The 15349-nt window shown below is 41.3% G+C and overlaps 1 protein-coding gene across 4 annotated transcripts in view; it reads right to left on the minus strand.

Annotated features, from left to right (window-relative positions):
- Positions 1-15349, minus strand: part of LOC116842113 (beta-1,4-N-acetylgalactosaminyltransferase bre-4) — a 153219-nt gene that overhangs the window by 115087 nt on the left and 22783 nt on the right. For 2 of the 4 annotated variants that reach the window (XM_032810849.1, XM_032810850.1), the window contains exon 1: positions 3494-3907. The exons of the other annotated variants lie outside the window; for them this stretch is intronic. The gene's annotated coding sequence lies outside the window, so the exon portion shown is untranslated. Of the gene's footprint in view, positions 1-3493; positions 3908-15349 lie in introns of those variants that run through there. 4 annotated transcript variants of the gene reach the window in all.

The raw sequence follows: 15349 nt of genomic DNA on the forward strand, positions 1-15349 counted from the left end.
TCTCTCTCTCTCTCTCTCTCTCTCCCCCTTCCCTCTATTCTCTCTCTTTTACGAAAGGCATAGCTGGCAGTAGTATGCATAATCATCATACTAAGACAGGTATACTGCCCTTACGTTTTGCTTCGGCGCGTCTCTCTCTCTCTCTCTCCCTCTCTCCCTCTCCTTCTCCCTCTCTCTCTCTCTCTCTATTCCCTTCCTTCGTTGCACAGAGAGACTTTATAGAAATCAAAGAGAATACGTTTTGTAATCAAGAGAGAGAAAGAGAGAGAGAATCAACAGTTTGAGTAATATCAGAAAAAAGCTACGCTCGTTTGGGTAGAACAAATCTTGTCGGCAAATGAAAATACAGAAAAGTCCCGAGAGAGATCCCGGATATGTTCTCGTGCCTGAAGAACGCAATTCGACTTTGTGATTTTCCGTCGCGATATGACTTGCAAAATTCACATTAATCTTCGAAGAGACGTCGAGCTGTTTCATCTCAGATCCGTCGAGGAGACGCCAAATTCGCGAGTCCCTTGAACCCGTGTCCAGGAGACAGCGACGGAAGCGCGACATATACCGGGTGTGACTCACCTCGAATGCAGAGCGCAGCCGCGTTGCACCGTGATGTAACTCGGGGCTGGCGGTGGCGGTGGAGGTGTGCGATACGTCGACGGCGGCGGCGGAGGTGGTGGTTGTTGTTCATGTCTGTGGGGATAGTTGTGGTGGTGGTGATGATTATGAGAGTGGCTCAGGGTACCTCGCAGAGTCCCGGGCAGATGGCGATGTGGCGTCGACTGCTCGCTGAAACATCAACGGGGCGAAAGACTGGTCAGAGATCGATCCGCAGGCGCGCGCACACACACACACACACTCTCTCTCTCTCTCTCTCTCTCTCTCTCTCTCTCTCTCTCTCTTGACCAACTACTAACACTAAAAATATGCGATTTGTTTCTATATCACGTAGCGTTTCGAGTTCGAGAGGATGAAGAGACGTCGGGTCGTTTCGCTAAATAAAAGAGTCATAAGAGACGAGTTAAATAGTAAACGCGGTCACGCGACAGCGATATGTTGGCGGATGAATATTAGTTAAACGAGGATCAGCGCGCTAATTAAATCATCGTCCATTTAAGTAATACCCGCCAATTACAACTAATGCAACTCTCGTCCCGCTACATCGAAATTCCCCCAGCTGTTCGCCGATGGAAAATTAATGCTGTCTATTTAGGCCAGGTCGCATTGGCCGCAACTGTAAACTAATCCTAGATTAGTGAACCGCCGTCCTTTTCCGGGTAACACACTCGCCTCTGTGCGCGATAGAGACGACGGCGAAGCGGGATTCAGTCAATCAGGATTACCGTCGCTGATTACTGTCGGTGAACCGACGAGGACTGTTTATAAAGAGAGATTATTGCCACGCAGAAATATTTTACGCGATAATACAAACGAGAATTACCGATTGTTATTCTCTCCTTCATGTCGGCGTTCTCGTAATAAGTTGCCGTGAAGTTTCAGAAAAATGTTGCAGAAGGGAGCGTAAGCTCACTGGAATACTCTTTATCCGTGCAATATCGCGTGACCGTCTTGAGGTGTAATTTATTTTAACATAACTCTTTAATAAATCTTTCCTGACGGAACGACGTTTCGCGACCATAATACGATTAACAAGTGAAACAGTTTGCAATTACATTAATCGAACTTTGTCACCTCAAATACTCGCGCTTTCTTGATACCTAAGTGTCGATTCTTTCAGACAATAGAATTCCGCTTTCGATATTACAAAAAAGAGAGCATTCTATTACTCACAAGCGTTGCTCATAAGAATATACGTGAATTTTCGCTGACTAGTTTCTGCGAACTCAATTCTAATACGCTGTGTCCTAACTTACGTCGTATTTATATATTTGTCTGCCAAGAACTTTAAAATTCACGGCCTTGCAACTCCCGCCATAGACAGGCTTCGACGAGTTTTCTCGTTTGACAGTTCCACAGCTTGCACGTATTCGAGAAAAGAAGAGCCACTCTGACAGGACTTGCGTGGTGTGGATCGTCGTAATCGTTACAAATCTCTCTGGCTGCATTCCGAAGCAGCGGCAGTTCCCCTTCAATCCTCCTTCTCAAGACCTTACATAATCCCTTACCTTTCTCACTTTCTCGCCTCTCTTTTTCTCCTTCCCTCTCTCCCTCTTTCTCGTTCCTTCTCCCGGCGAGCTTGAGAGTCTTCGAAGCTCGCCCACGTGTGTCAGATAGCTCATCTCTCTCTTACTTTCTTGCTCTCTTTCTCTCTAACCTCTAAACCCATCTATCGCGCCCTCTTTTCCTCTTCAGACTTCGGCACAAACGGCAGCCTTGGCCTTTGAGGTTTCAAACGAGATTCATCGAAGTCTCTCCTAGAGCTCGACTCGTCTTTCTTTTCTTCTTCCTCTATTGATCCTACAATACCACACGTGTCGTACTGGCGCTACAGTGTCCGCAGGATCCCTTTCTTCGACACGTCTAATAAAATAACTCACCTTCCTCGTGTGCTTTTCATCCCTCATTACGCTTTTCTCTTTTACGGATTAATCCCTAGTTCGTATGTTACGACTACACGAATTATCTTTTCATTTACCGATACATACGCATGTACATCGAAATGTATATCGGATTCTCTCCAACAGGGATAACGAAGATGAAATCGATAACGCGATTGCGTATTGCGTTCGAATCGCGTTATTAGAATTTCATCGGGAATTATAATAATTCTCTTGAATTCCGGGATGCGTTAAATTGAAAATTCTCGAACACGTTCGATAGATGTAAAAATAAACGGTCAGAGTATGCTCTGAGGTAGAGCACAGTATCGGAAAAAAAAAATGTGTTCCCGAAAAATAAAGGCCGGCGATTGTCCCAAGTGTCGGAATGCGCCGGTGATGCAGTAACTGACCTTCTCAATGCAACCGGTTTTGCATTCACGCCCGGCCACAGTTCTCCATCCTCGTCCCTCCTGTCATCCAATCGAGACCCCTTACTCGGCATTCACCGTGTGCCGCGTACACACACACACACACCTACACCCACACACATATACATACAACAGCCGCGGTGGCCACTATGGTGTCCCTTCTCGAGAATGGAGCCGAACGACTCTGTCTCGCGCTATTCGCGACTCTTACGAAATCCCAATCGTAAACGCGGAACTGTGCCTCTGTTTGGAGCAAGCGGCACGGTTGTTGACACACTATTGTTATTACAGGCAGCGCGACTTGCGTCATTAACACGCGCGCAAGATTCCTATCGCGCAGCAATTCTCGTAAATTAGTAGCTCGAAATCACCATATCGGACAATTTAGATAAAAAAAAATAGATTAACTTTTCGAGGTCAAAATATCTTATACGATTTAAACAACCGACGCGTGTTAGGATTAGATTAGGCTAGGTTTAGATTAAGTTAGATCTCGAGTGACATCAGCGAAATCACGGAAAGACTCGATACTTGGTTTCAGAACATTGACAGAACATCGTGTAAACTTACCTTCCTTCTCCTTCTCCTTCTCCTCCCTCGTCCTCGTTTTCGTCTTCGCCGCGCTGACGCGTAGTCAATGTCAAGGCGACGTTTTCGCGCACGGTGTCCGATTCTGTACGTCAACTTCTCGTGACGGCTTGCAAATCGTGTCACGTGCGCGCGTCGGGAATATTCGGATCTTTTATCTCGGCTCTCGAGCGAGACGTGACTCGTTTGGCGAACGAACGAACGAACGAACGAAAGAACGTATGTATTTATGTATGTATGTACGAATCACGATGACACGGAAGCGCGAGAGAAAAACCGCCGAGAGAAAACTGAGGAAACGCGCGGCGAAACGTTCCCACCTACACGGTGTCTCGGCGCGGACTGACTGGCGAACGCGCGCGTCTCGTCTAGTCGGCGGCGGTCGCCTAGAGAAGCGAGGAGGAGAAGGAGGCGGAGGAGGGGGAAGCACGATTGGCTGCCGGTGCGCCTGCCGGGTCGCGCGCGTTGCTTGCCTGCTTCGGACAAGAGCTTCATTTCACTTGGCGAGCTGATAGATTACTAATTATTATTGCGCATGAGTTCCGCGATTTTACACGTGAAGAATTTTACAGCAAACATTACTATAGTTCGCGTATATATTAATGATCGTTACTTGAAACTCGTCCCGTGTGAGATACTCACAAGTAACACTAGGGAAGTGATAATCACCGATTTTCTTGAAACTGCGTATACAAGTAGTTCTTCAAAAACTATTAGACACGTATTTTTTTGTTTTTCCCCAAAAACGAATTTTGGGGTAGAAATCGCCCCTACAAATTTTGGTGAAGAGGTAAGAGGTACTTTACAAACTGTTTGTAGGATTCGTATGAAATTTGGTATCTAAGGCTTTTTGGCCTCGCTGATTTCGAATTTGAAGTCAGTTTTCGAAAATTCAAAATGGCGGATCCAATATGGCGGACGGATTTTCATTTTTTTTAAGGATTTCTATGAAACATGGTATCTAGGGGTTTTTGGCCTCGCTGATTACGAATCTGAAGTCAGTTTTTGTACATTCAAAATGGCGGATCCAATATGGCAAACAGATTTTTAACAGAACTAAATTTTTATGAAACTTGGAATTTTCGATCTTCTTCAGTCGCTGAATAAGAATCAGAAATTCTTCTTTGAACTACATTCAGCGTTACTCATTGTCAGGAAGAACGCACTTCAAAAACTGACTTCAGATTCGTAATCAGCGAGGCCAAAAACCCCTACATACCATGTTTCATAGAAATCCTTAATAAAATTAAAATCCGTCCGCTATATTGGATCCACCATTTTGAATTTTCGAAAACTGATTTTAGATTCGTAATCAGCAAGGCCAAAAACCCCTAGATACCATGTTTCATAGAAATCCTTTAAAAAAATGAAAATCCGTCCGCCATATTGGATCCGCCATTTTGAATTTTCAAAAACTGACTTCAAATTCGAAATCAGCGAGGCCAAAAAGCCCTAGATACCAAATTTCATACGAATCCTACAAACAGTTGTAAAGTACCTCTTACTCCCCCATCAAAATTTGTAGGGGCGATTTCTACCCTAAAATTCGTTTTTGGGGAAAAACAAAAAAATACGTGTTTAATAGTTTTTGAAGAACTACTTGTATGCGCAGTTTCAGGAAAATCGATTATCACTTCCCTAGTGTTACTTGTCAGATCTAAATTTAGAATTGGGTCTGAGCTTTTCAATTGCGTATGTACATGTGTACACGTAGAAAAATTTTCTGTGTTCCCAGCGAAATTTACTATTTCCTTAGCAAGATAGACCTCATTGACAATCCATTCCTGTGCTATTAAGAACAAAGTAAAATTGAAAAAATCTATAAGGAAAAAGACTAATATTTTTTGCTTGCACATGTGAATTCTGTCGACAAAAATTCTGACGCGAAGAAACAATGTCAAGTATGATAAGGAAGTAAAATTATACGTACGATAAGAATGCAAATGGGATGGCGGCGGAATTCATGTTTACACGTCGAATGCGTGATGCATTCGTTCTAACTTACCGAGTTCTGTCGTATTGTACTGACAAACACGTTATTTTCAGCAATATAATACAAAGAAACAGAGAGAATGAGAAAGAACCAAATACTATCATGTCTCATCATTATGAGTGTAAAATACTTGTATAATTAATTGCATCTGAATAAATATTACAGTGAAATACGGTATATACGGTGAAAAAAGAGCGAATAAAATGATGTGGAAGGTTATGCTTTCCAAATTATAGTTCTTTGCATGTAGTTCTAGTATTATTAATAACATTAATAATAATGTTCAACAAATCTTGACATTTTTTGCCCGAGGAGTGTGAATAGTCATCTCCAACGTATTTTTTGCTGCGAAACATGAATCCGTTAACTAAATCCGTTAACTTAGATATCACGTTATAGTTTTAAGAAAAATGAGGTAAAACGGACCGAAAACGATGATTTTGAAAGAAAAGTCCGAAAATATCAACATCTAAGGCCGTTGAACAATTAAAACCGTTAGATAACGGTTAGATATGCCACGAAGCAGATATTGTTTACATGAGACAGACAAAGGAAGAAGATGCTGTATGTGACCGTTGCAAGCGGATAAAGACTCGAGCTAAAAGTATACCGGACGCGCAAACCGCTAAAGTTATTGTAAAATCTGCCGCTCGAATAAACAATAGTCAAGTCGACTTGAGAACCGTCGATTTTCTCTTACATGTGGAGCAACGCGACCGAAATTTTTTTCTGAGCTTCATTAAGGCCATAAGAAAGTATGAACTTTAAACTTTAAAAGACGTTTAGTTTCCTTTCCGTATATATTCTCATTCTGAAGATGTAGCTACTTGGAATTAGTCCTTTCCTCGTGCGATGAATGAAAAAGATATTTAATTCCATTTTAATGCCACATTGCGTGCGAAATGCCTTCTGTACTCACATAACAATCGATAAATACTAAATAAAAGAGTATTATTCTTCAACAGCTCCACACATGGATTGATCTATAATATAAACCATGTTGCTATCCATTCAACGCATCAATTGCGCATGTGATGAAATCCACAATTTTTGAAATTCATGAAAGATAAAACGGCACTGCGATACGGCGAATTTATTATTTCGAATCGCGGGGGACGACTTCTCGCCTTGAGAGAAGGAATACCTCCCCAGCGGGAAATATGTATACGAGCAGAACGTTACGAGACCGAGTTTCCATGATTCAGGTGTTGGCATTGTTCCCCTGAAGAACAGCAGAAATACATACCGGCGACAAAAAGGTTCGTTGCGCGTTAAATTAAAGCGACCGACATTGTCGCACATCCGCGACTCTGAATGCAACTCCGGCGGTGGCAGGTTCGCCGAGGCCTTAGCGAATGCAAAACGCGACAGTGCACGAAATTCTCGGTCTGCTGCATCGGGGACTACGTTTCCTGCGCGAAATTAAAATATGAAAGGACGAATGAAAACACGGCCTCGGTCGCCAAAGGCGGAGAGACGATAAAAATCAATGTCGTCCGATTTTTATCCTTTCGCCGCCGCCGCACACGACGGTGCACGAACGCGACTCGATGGCATGATATATATCTCTTTTCTGTGTGTGTGTGTTTCACCATTTTTACGTTTTATGCGGGTCGTGCAGCGAATTTGACCCCCGTATTCGTGCCACTCGGTCAGATTTTTGCGTCACTATTTGAGACATCACACGCTGTAATATTGAAAGATTCAACAATAAGACCGGGAAAATACTCGACCTGCACCTATGTGCGACCGCGATACACTCACATATTTCGAGTTTTCAACAGAAAAGTTAGTTAGTATTATCAAAACCAAAAACTCGCTTACCCTCGAAATGGCTTTTATCGAGCCATATCGACCGAGCATTTTTTGTCTACTTTTACGAGCACACAGTAGGGAATAGTTGCCGAAATCGTACTTCACTATTAGTAAGGGAGACCGGGGCTAGTTCATTACCGGAGTAAAAGTTGGCAAGATCGATTATTTCTATCGTTCTTTAACAATCTTTAATAAATTTCAGAATCAAACAAGTAGGGATTTTAAAGCCATCTTTGACATGTTTAAAAATCTTGCTTGCTTAATTCTGTAACTTATTAGAAGATAGCAGAAATAATTTATTTTGTGAACTAATCCCGGTAGCCAACTAGCCTCGACCTCCTTTATTTAATTTTTTCTTTAATGTTTGTAGCATGCACAAAGTAAGATAGTCTGAATTTCATTTTTTTGTTCCTATTTCTCCTTGCTCACTTATTTCTCATTTTTACTGTTAGGTATGTCGTTCATCTATAACATGTATAAAATAGAAAATGTCTGTCTATATAAATTCCCTACAAATTCCTGAACCCTTTGACCGATTTAGACCAAATTTTACACAGTTATTCTCTAGGACCCTATAAAAAATATGAACTACCATGAAACTTGGACACCCTATCCTCCTCTCTTGATTTTATCTTCTCGAGATTTTGTGGTAACTCGGGCTCAACACCCAGAATATAGTTTAAGCTAGTATTCAATAATAGTAAAGAAATTGACGAGATGCGATTTGAGAGACCGATACGACTTTGGCAACTATATTGTTCTACTACTACCTACTCTGTCCCTAAATGTCTTTGTGCTTCAATTTGCTTGAGTCTTGTTTTGGATGCATTTGTATAAAATACGAGTGGCGAAGATATTTCGGTTTATTCTTTGAAGTTGCTTTGGACATGTCCTGCAATATTGCGTTAATATATTCTTCTTTCTTTTCTGTTATTTCTCTCTCTCTCTCTCTCTCTTCCTCTCTTTCGAAAACAATGTGTGTACCAGCATAAAACGACAAAACTCGGTGGATTAGGAAGAATGCATTACGCATTCGCGCACTCGCTGCATTACCGTGTGCTCGCAAAACCTCCCAGCTCTCGTTCAAATCCCCCCGGGGGTCTACCTTCCAAATCCTATTTCGCGGCGGCTTCCATTCGGGCCCGCTCGCGGCATTAAAAACTTTCGAGACCGCCGAGGCGGACAGTTTGTCGGTTTTGGCTCGGGCCGAACGACTGAAAAAAGCGGGAGGCAAACCACGCCGACGCGCAGAGAATCCCGTTAACCCTAATAAAAAAAAAAAAAAAAGAAAACACGCGCGTTCGAACGGAGCGGAAAATCCCGCGAATTGCTCCCGTCGGATTTGCACGACGTTTCCCGTATTAAAGATCTCGCCGCCCTGTCGAAAAAGGATTCTCTGGATCGACCGGCGAATCGGTAACTAAATTCGCGCAAAGGTCTGCCTTCTGGCAAGCTAGAAAAGGCTCGTTGTATTGCATTGAGAAAGAAATGTTTGATATTTGCAACTGTACTCACATAGAAAGATAATTACTAGAAGTTACAGTTAAGAAAAATATTGTTTCCATTAAATTTTATTGTGTTGTTAGTGACGCAACCTTCTTTGCATGTTACCGCCATTTCGCAGCAAGAAATATGGTTGGGGTCGAAAATAACAATACTTTTAGTTATACCAATCATTTTTTCTCTCGGTATGTCAGTTGTGCGGTGCGATTTTCACGTCTCGTTGATACTGCCAAATACTCAAATCAATCGTAATGACGCGGCGGGATCGCGCCGCTCGTATATTTCAATTTTCATCCGACGTGCGTTTCCTATTCCGCTTATTCGGTATTAACGAAAAGAAGCGGGGCAAAAACCAGACTCACGCGCCAATTTCCCGGGCGGCGGCCGAATTAACGTTTTCAAGGCGAACGGAATGTAATTGCGAGTTATGCGTTCCGCCGCCGAGCTACAATGTCAACTTTACCCGTCGATCCGTCCGTGACAAGCGGGTCATTCGCTAAAATCAAACGCGCGGGGCTATTTCGTACACCAGTCTGCGGCCGAATTCGCGACCCTCCTGCCTTTCCTGCTTCGATTCCGCTGTTTCCGTCCGTGTCGCGCCCGTGCTCGCATTGTTTGCGTCGCTCTCTCTTTCTCTCTTCCTCTCTCTTGTTTCTCTTCGGCAGGTTAGTAACGAACGAGATCCGGTCGACGTTCCACGACGAAAATTTTCGCCACCGAGGCGGATTACACCGATCCGTCATGCGTGCGAACGATCATTAGTCGCGCGTCAATTGCGATTTGCCAAAGTGTGAAAAAAAGGAAAAACAGTGAATGTCCCAATTTAAAGGGAACGTAAAAATCGGAGACAGAAGAAACAGCGAACGCGTGTCGGTAGCTTGACGCGATGATATTATTTGCGCTTAAAAAAAGGGGAAGAGAGAGAGAGAGAGAGAGAGAGAAATAGAGAAATAGATAGATAGATAGAAAAAAAGAGAGGGAGAAAGGGTATAGAGAGGGTAGAAAGAGAGAGAAAGAGAGATAATACTAAGATCGATAATACTAAGTTTTCACTTTTTATGAATGAATTAACATGTTCCATATGCCGCGTGAATCGTGTGCGACCCGTTCTGAATTTTCCATTCAAATCCGTTAAAAATTTCCGCTATTAAACGGCAATTTTTCATAAAATATTCTGTAAAATCATGTATTGATATCTAAATATTATGTATAATGCAGTTACTGTATGCCGTTCACGCGGTGCAGCGTACAAAAAAATCGTAAAAGTACTATCTATATAAGTACTAACATTCTATGATGATTATCCTGACAAGCCGCAATTATGTTTAATATGACAATTATTTTTATTAAAAAATGCAATATGCCTTTGTTATAAAAAATATATAACACAATAAAATATATAACATAAAATATATAACAAAAAATATATAACATAATAAAATATATAACATAAAATATATAACATAAAAAAAATAAATATATAACAAAATATATAACATAAAAAAATATATAACATAAACAGTTCAAATATTAACAATATTTGAAATAAAATGTTTTATTTAAAATTAATCCTAACATCATTACAAAATGTCGCGTGGACGCATGCGACCCGCACGGCAAGGATCGTGTTAAACTATGTATGACGACGATAATTTGTTAAAAGGAAAATTTTTGTTCTGTAATGCATTTTAAACTCTACATCTTTTTGTTTGATAATAATAATTTTTGCAGTCTTACAAATATTATAAGGCATATGTTAGAAGCAAAACTGTTAGTCTCGATATCGTGAATCGATCCATGCGGCATGAACGAAAAGTCACCGAAAATCGGTCCGGCACAAAATGTGTTAATGACTCAATCGAGCATCGACGTCTTTCGCCGAGAGGAACTTACGCGGCCAGCACGTTTTATTTGTCGCGCGCGGAAGTGCGAGAGCGCGCGCGCACGCGTGTCTTATCGCGATCGTCGCTGCGAAGCCAGGTAAATCCTGTTCCACGCTCGCGCGAGAGTGCACTTGACGTATCTGCGAGATCTACCGCGCGGGTTAGAGGCCGCGCCAGACGTCGTTCCAGACGGCGTTTGCAAACGAGCGCGCAGTAATTAAACGGCGAACAGCTTGAAAATCGCGCTTCGGCGGAACAGGGAGGAGCAAAAAAAAAAGAAAAACAAGGAGAAGGAACGTTCATTCGCATCGGCAATTATGAAAGTGAGCTGTAAATATAGAAAGATAATCGTAATAGCGTATTCCGTTACCGATACGATACCGTTGCGTGTCGTAAGCTACCTGTATGTAACTGTTAGCGCGAGTCGAGTGAGAAAAAAAAGTAATTACTTTAAATTATTCCCCATCTAATTGAATTGTCCAAGGACGGCGGAACGAGCTACAAAGTCATCTCGGCATTTGCATTCCACATCAGGGTGATTTTCTCATCAGAATACAACGTCCAGATATTGCACGGTTGTTAGTTGTCGGAACACTCGGCGGCTGATTGGGATCAAGAGGATGACTGTTACCGAAGCGAATAAGAAAAAAAATAATTACTTTAAATTATTCCGTCTCATTGAGTCATCGGAGAACATCAAGGGGAGCTGGGGTTAGAATTTCGACGTAGAAATCTCGCATATCAGGATAATTTCCCTATTATCGTAATACATTCCTCAAATATCGTACGACAGCTGTTCCAATTTCTTATTATGGGTTCTAAGTAGAAGTATAACGTTTCAAATATGCAAATTTAAATGGGAAGATGCAAAATTTTCTCAATATTTTTCCTGATCTTCATTTTACATTAGAATTAAATAGAATATATGTTGATTTTGCAAACAATTTCATTTTTCAGTAAATGCTCAAGAAGTTTTCTAAAAATATCATATATTTTTTTATATTTTATTCTATAAAATATATTTTTTTATATTTTATTCTATTGAATGTACAATAGTTGTTATAAAAATCGCGAAATTTGATATCATAAAAGCGTATTGACATGACCGACTGAAAAGAGCGCGACTTTCTATAACATTTCTGCTTTAATTGTAGACAGAGAATCTATGCTTGGGATAAGAATAAAATTCCCAATTAGTTCTGTAATTGGATAACAAATCTCGGAAAGCAAATTTGGGCCAATTAAAATCTATGCTGTATTTGAGAAAAATCTTGGAAAATCTCTACGTCGGTAATAAGTTACCACGCTGCGTTATCAGGATGACTTATCAGGAACCAATAACATTACCTTATACGAATCAAGTAACCGATTGGAATTAATCATGAGATCATGAGATAAATTTCTAGTCGGGCAGAGCACTTGCGGTTGATTAAGACCAAGAGAATAACTGTCACCGAAAGACGAATGAGAAGAAAATAATTATTTTAAATCTTATCGAATTGTCGGAGAACATCCGATAGAGCTAAAGTCAGAATTTCGATATTGGAATCTCACATTCGCTTGGTTGAATGCCCGAACGTCGGAACCATTGTTCAAATATTGTACGCTGGTTGTCAGTTACCAGAACATTCGAGACTGTGAGTGCATTTTGGACGTCTGGCTCGATCACTGCGGCCCCTGCTCCCTCCCTTCACATTGATGGCAAATTAAACCAAGGTAAATATCTCCATTCACGCCGTTTTCAGCATGGTGGATGCAATTATCGCGATCGGAGGCGCGGGGAGGAGAGGGACGGCCTGACCGATCGCCGCCAGGTATGCACTTTTCCGCGGCGTGTAATTAACGCGACCGTGCACTCGCATCCGCGACTCCCTATCCGCCGGTGCATCGGGTGCTTCACCCTGCAGTGCGATGCGAAAAGCGCCGGCGACGCGACGCGACGCGACGCTGCCGGTGAAGTTCTCACGAGAATGTTCACGTTCGCGCGACTCCCCGCGCCCGGTGCACCTTCTCCATACTTCTAAGGCCATACCTATTACTTTGATCCCGGTGATTTCCACCGTTGCTGCTGCATCCCGAGTCAAACTTTAACCTTTCCACAGCAGCGGGTTTTGGTTGTTCAAATTTAAATTCGCAAAATTAGGCGACACCTCTGAAGAGGCACTTCAAAGTATGAAGTCGAAATGTTGGCTTCCGAGGGATTCAACGATATAAATCACAATTTTTTTATCTTGAGAGAATCTTGAGTGTTTTTTCACGCTACGTAATGTCGCGAACAATGTGTAAAAACATAACATGTGATACAAAATTCTTTTGTAGTTAAATCTAATAAATGTTATCCGGCTATTATGCCAAATAGTATATACAAGGAAGGAACAGAGCTATAGGAAAAAATAGAGTTTAGGTTATTGTGTATATGGACGATACGATACTAAAGTTAAGTGAAATAGTAAAGCGTAATTAGACATAATAGACAGGAGGAAAATGCAGTAGTGGTATAAGTGAAAATTAAGAATGTTAAGAGTTAGATTTAAGTATGTGTATAAGGAATGTTTTAGAAGGAAGGAGGTAGGAAAGAAAGATATTGCGTAAATTATATAAGGTAGAAAAAACATAAGTGAATGTATAGGAAACAAGAATAATATTGTAAAATTAAACTGAGAGAACCAATGTAATAATTATTATAATACTAGATATTAGATAGTTAGGTAGATATGAGAGTTGAATGAATGCGTATTAAAGTTGCGGTTAAGGAACAAAAGTGTAAGCCAAGTCCCTTCTTGAAAGCTGAAGTAATAAACGTACGTGCACACAGCTACGTACATGCGTATATGGGAACAATTTTTTTCTCTTCCTACATAACGTTCGCAATCAGGCGGACACAACGACTGGGAATTAATTCCCACGATTGTTACGGAAGAATCCTTGACGGGAATAATTCTTTCATAAGACAGCTCAGAATTAATTAAAAATACAGAGCCACCGTGGCACCGGGCAAGGACGATACGGTGTTGCTGGGCGCGCGAGCACGCGTTCTATTATGCATGACCGGGGTGTTAAGTATGAAGAGCAGAGACGGAATGCACCTTGGGGCATTACGGGATGTATGAGACTCAGGGGCGCGTCCGCCGCCGCCGCGTAGCCTCCCAGAAAGACAATGCAACCTGACATCCGCCACTTTAAATCAGGCCGCGCGCGCGGCCCGGCTCTACCATCACTTTTAACGCGACGTTTTAAGCTCATTTGGCTCACGTGTAGCCGTCTAACAGATTCACGACCGAGCGCAACGATTTTCTTTCTCTCGAGGACGGGAAACCCGCGCCGCAGGAACATTACAATGGAGGTCTGTTGTGTGTCGCGCCGCTAAAGATGAAACAAACGTCATGCCAGCGTCGTGCGTATAATTTACCGCGCGTGCACAATCTAATTATTATGACGAATTATTGTGTACTGTTACTAGATATTAATTATCATGGTGCGTTATCCTTTTCAAGAAAGACTCTACGCTACAATAAATTTTCTCTCTTATGGCAAACATTTTAGGTAAACATACGCAAACGTATATATTTATTAATTTGCATCCAGAATGGCCCAATTTTCTTATCCCTTTGAAAGATTATTTGTAAAGATATATGTGAAATAAAGTTTTTAAATTCTTTCTTCTTTCTGCCTTTCTCTTTCTCTTCTCTTTATTTGTGCAAGATATCCCGAAATTACAATGTGTGTATTCGCAGTGTTTAAGATTGCATTCCAGTTTGTCGATTTGTTTCATACACATCATAGTTAATCTCAAATCGACAAACTGGAATGCAATCTTGAACACTACGAATACATACATTGTAATTTCGGGATATCTTGCACAAATAAAGAGAAGAGAAAGGCAGAGAGAAGAAAGAATTTAATAAAAACTTTATTACACACATATCTTTACAAATAACCTTTCAAAAGGATAAGAAGATTAGGCCATTCTGGATGCAAATTAATAAATATATACGTTTGCGTATGTTTACTTGAAATGTTTGCCAAAAGAGAGAAAATTTATTGTAGCGTAGAGTCTTTCTTGAAAAGGATAACGCACCATGATAATTAATATCATGCAGAGTACTACGACGTGAATGGGAAACATTCAGACCCAATTTAAACCTCCGAACAAACTGTTGAAACAATAATGACAGAAGTTTGAGGAAACCGACAATTATCAGACCTTCCAAAAGACGGCAGAGGCTTTACACTTCAGTGACAACAGAAAAGGTAAGGTCGTTATACGTGCGTCCCTGTAAAGAAGTCCTCAAAAATCCACAAGAAGATTATCCGTTGAAATTTGAGAAGCTCACTTCTTGAAAGATCTGACAAATTCACGGTTCTCTCCGAGTCTTTTGTCATCGTTCAACCCAAAGGCTGAGATGGTTTCTGAATACATCAGAGGAAAAAGAAGCAGGAGAGGAAGTTATTATACACATCTCTTCATAAATAAATATTTCCAAGCGTTAAACACCTCGCAACTCACATTCTACACACTCACATTTTTCCTCGTAAAGATAAAATGCTCCCATCGCGACGTCCAGCTCATCCAAAGTACATAGCACATATTTTCAAACGATTTTATTATCATAACAATAGAGGAAACGCTGCTTCCGGCCGTTC

Source organism: Odontomachus brunneus, unplaced genomic scaffold (assembly GCF_010583005.1).
Source record: "Odontomachus brunneus isolate Ranch 3 - 2012 unplaced genomic scaffold, Obru_v1 Obru_scaffold_021, whole genome shotgun sequence".
NCBI lineage: Eukaryota > Metazoa > Arthropoda > Insecta > Hymenoptera > Formicidae > Odontomachus > Odontomachus brunneus.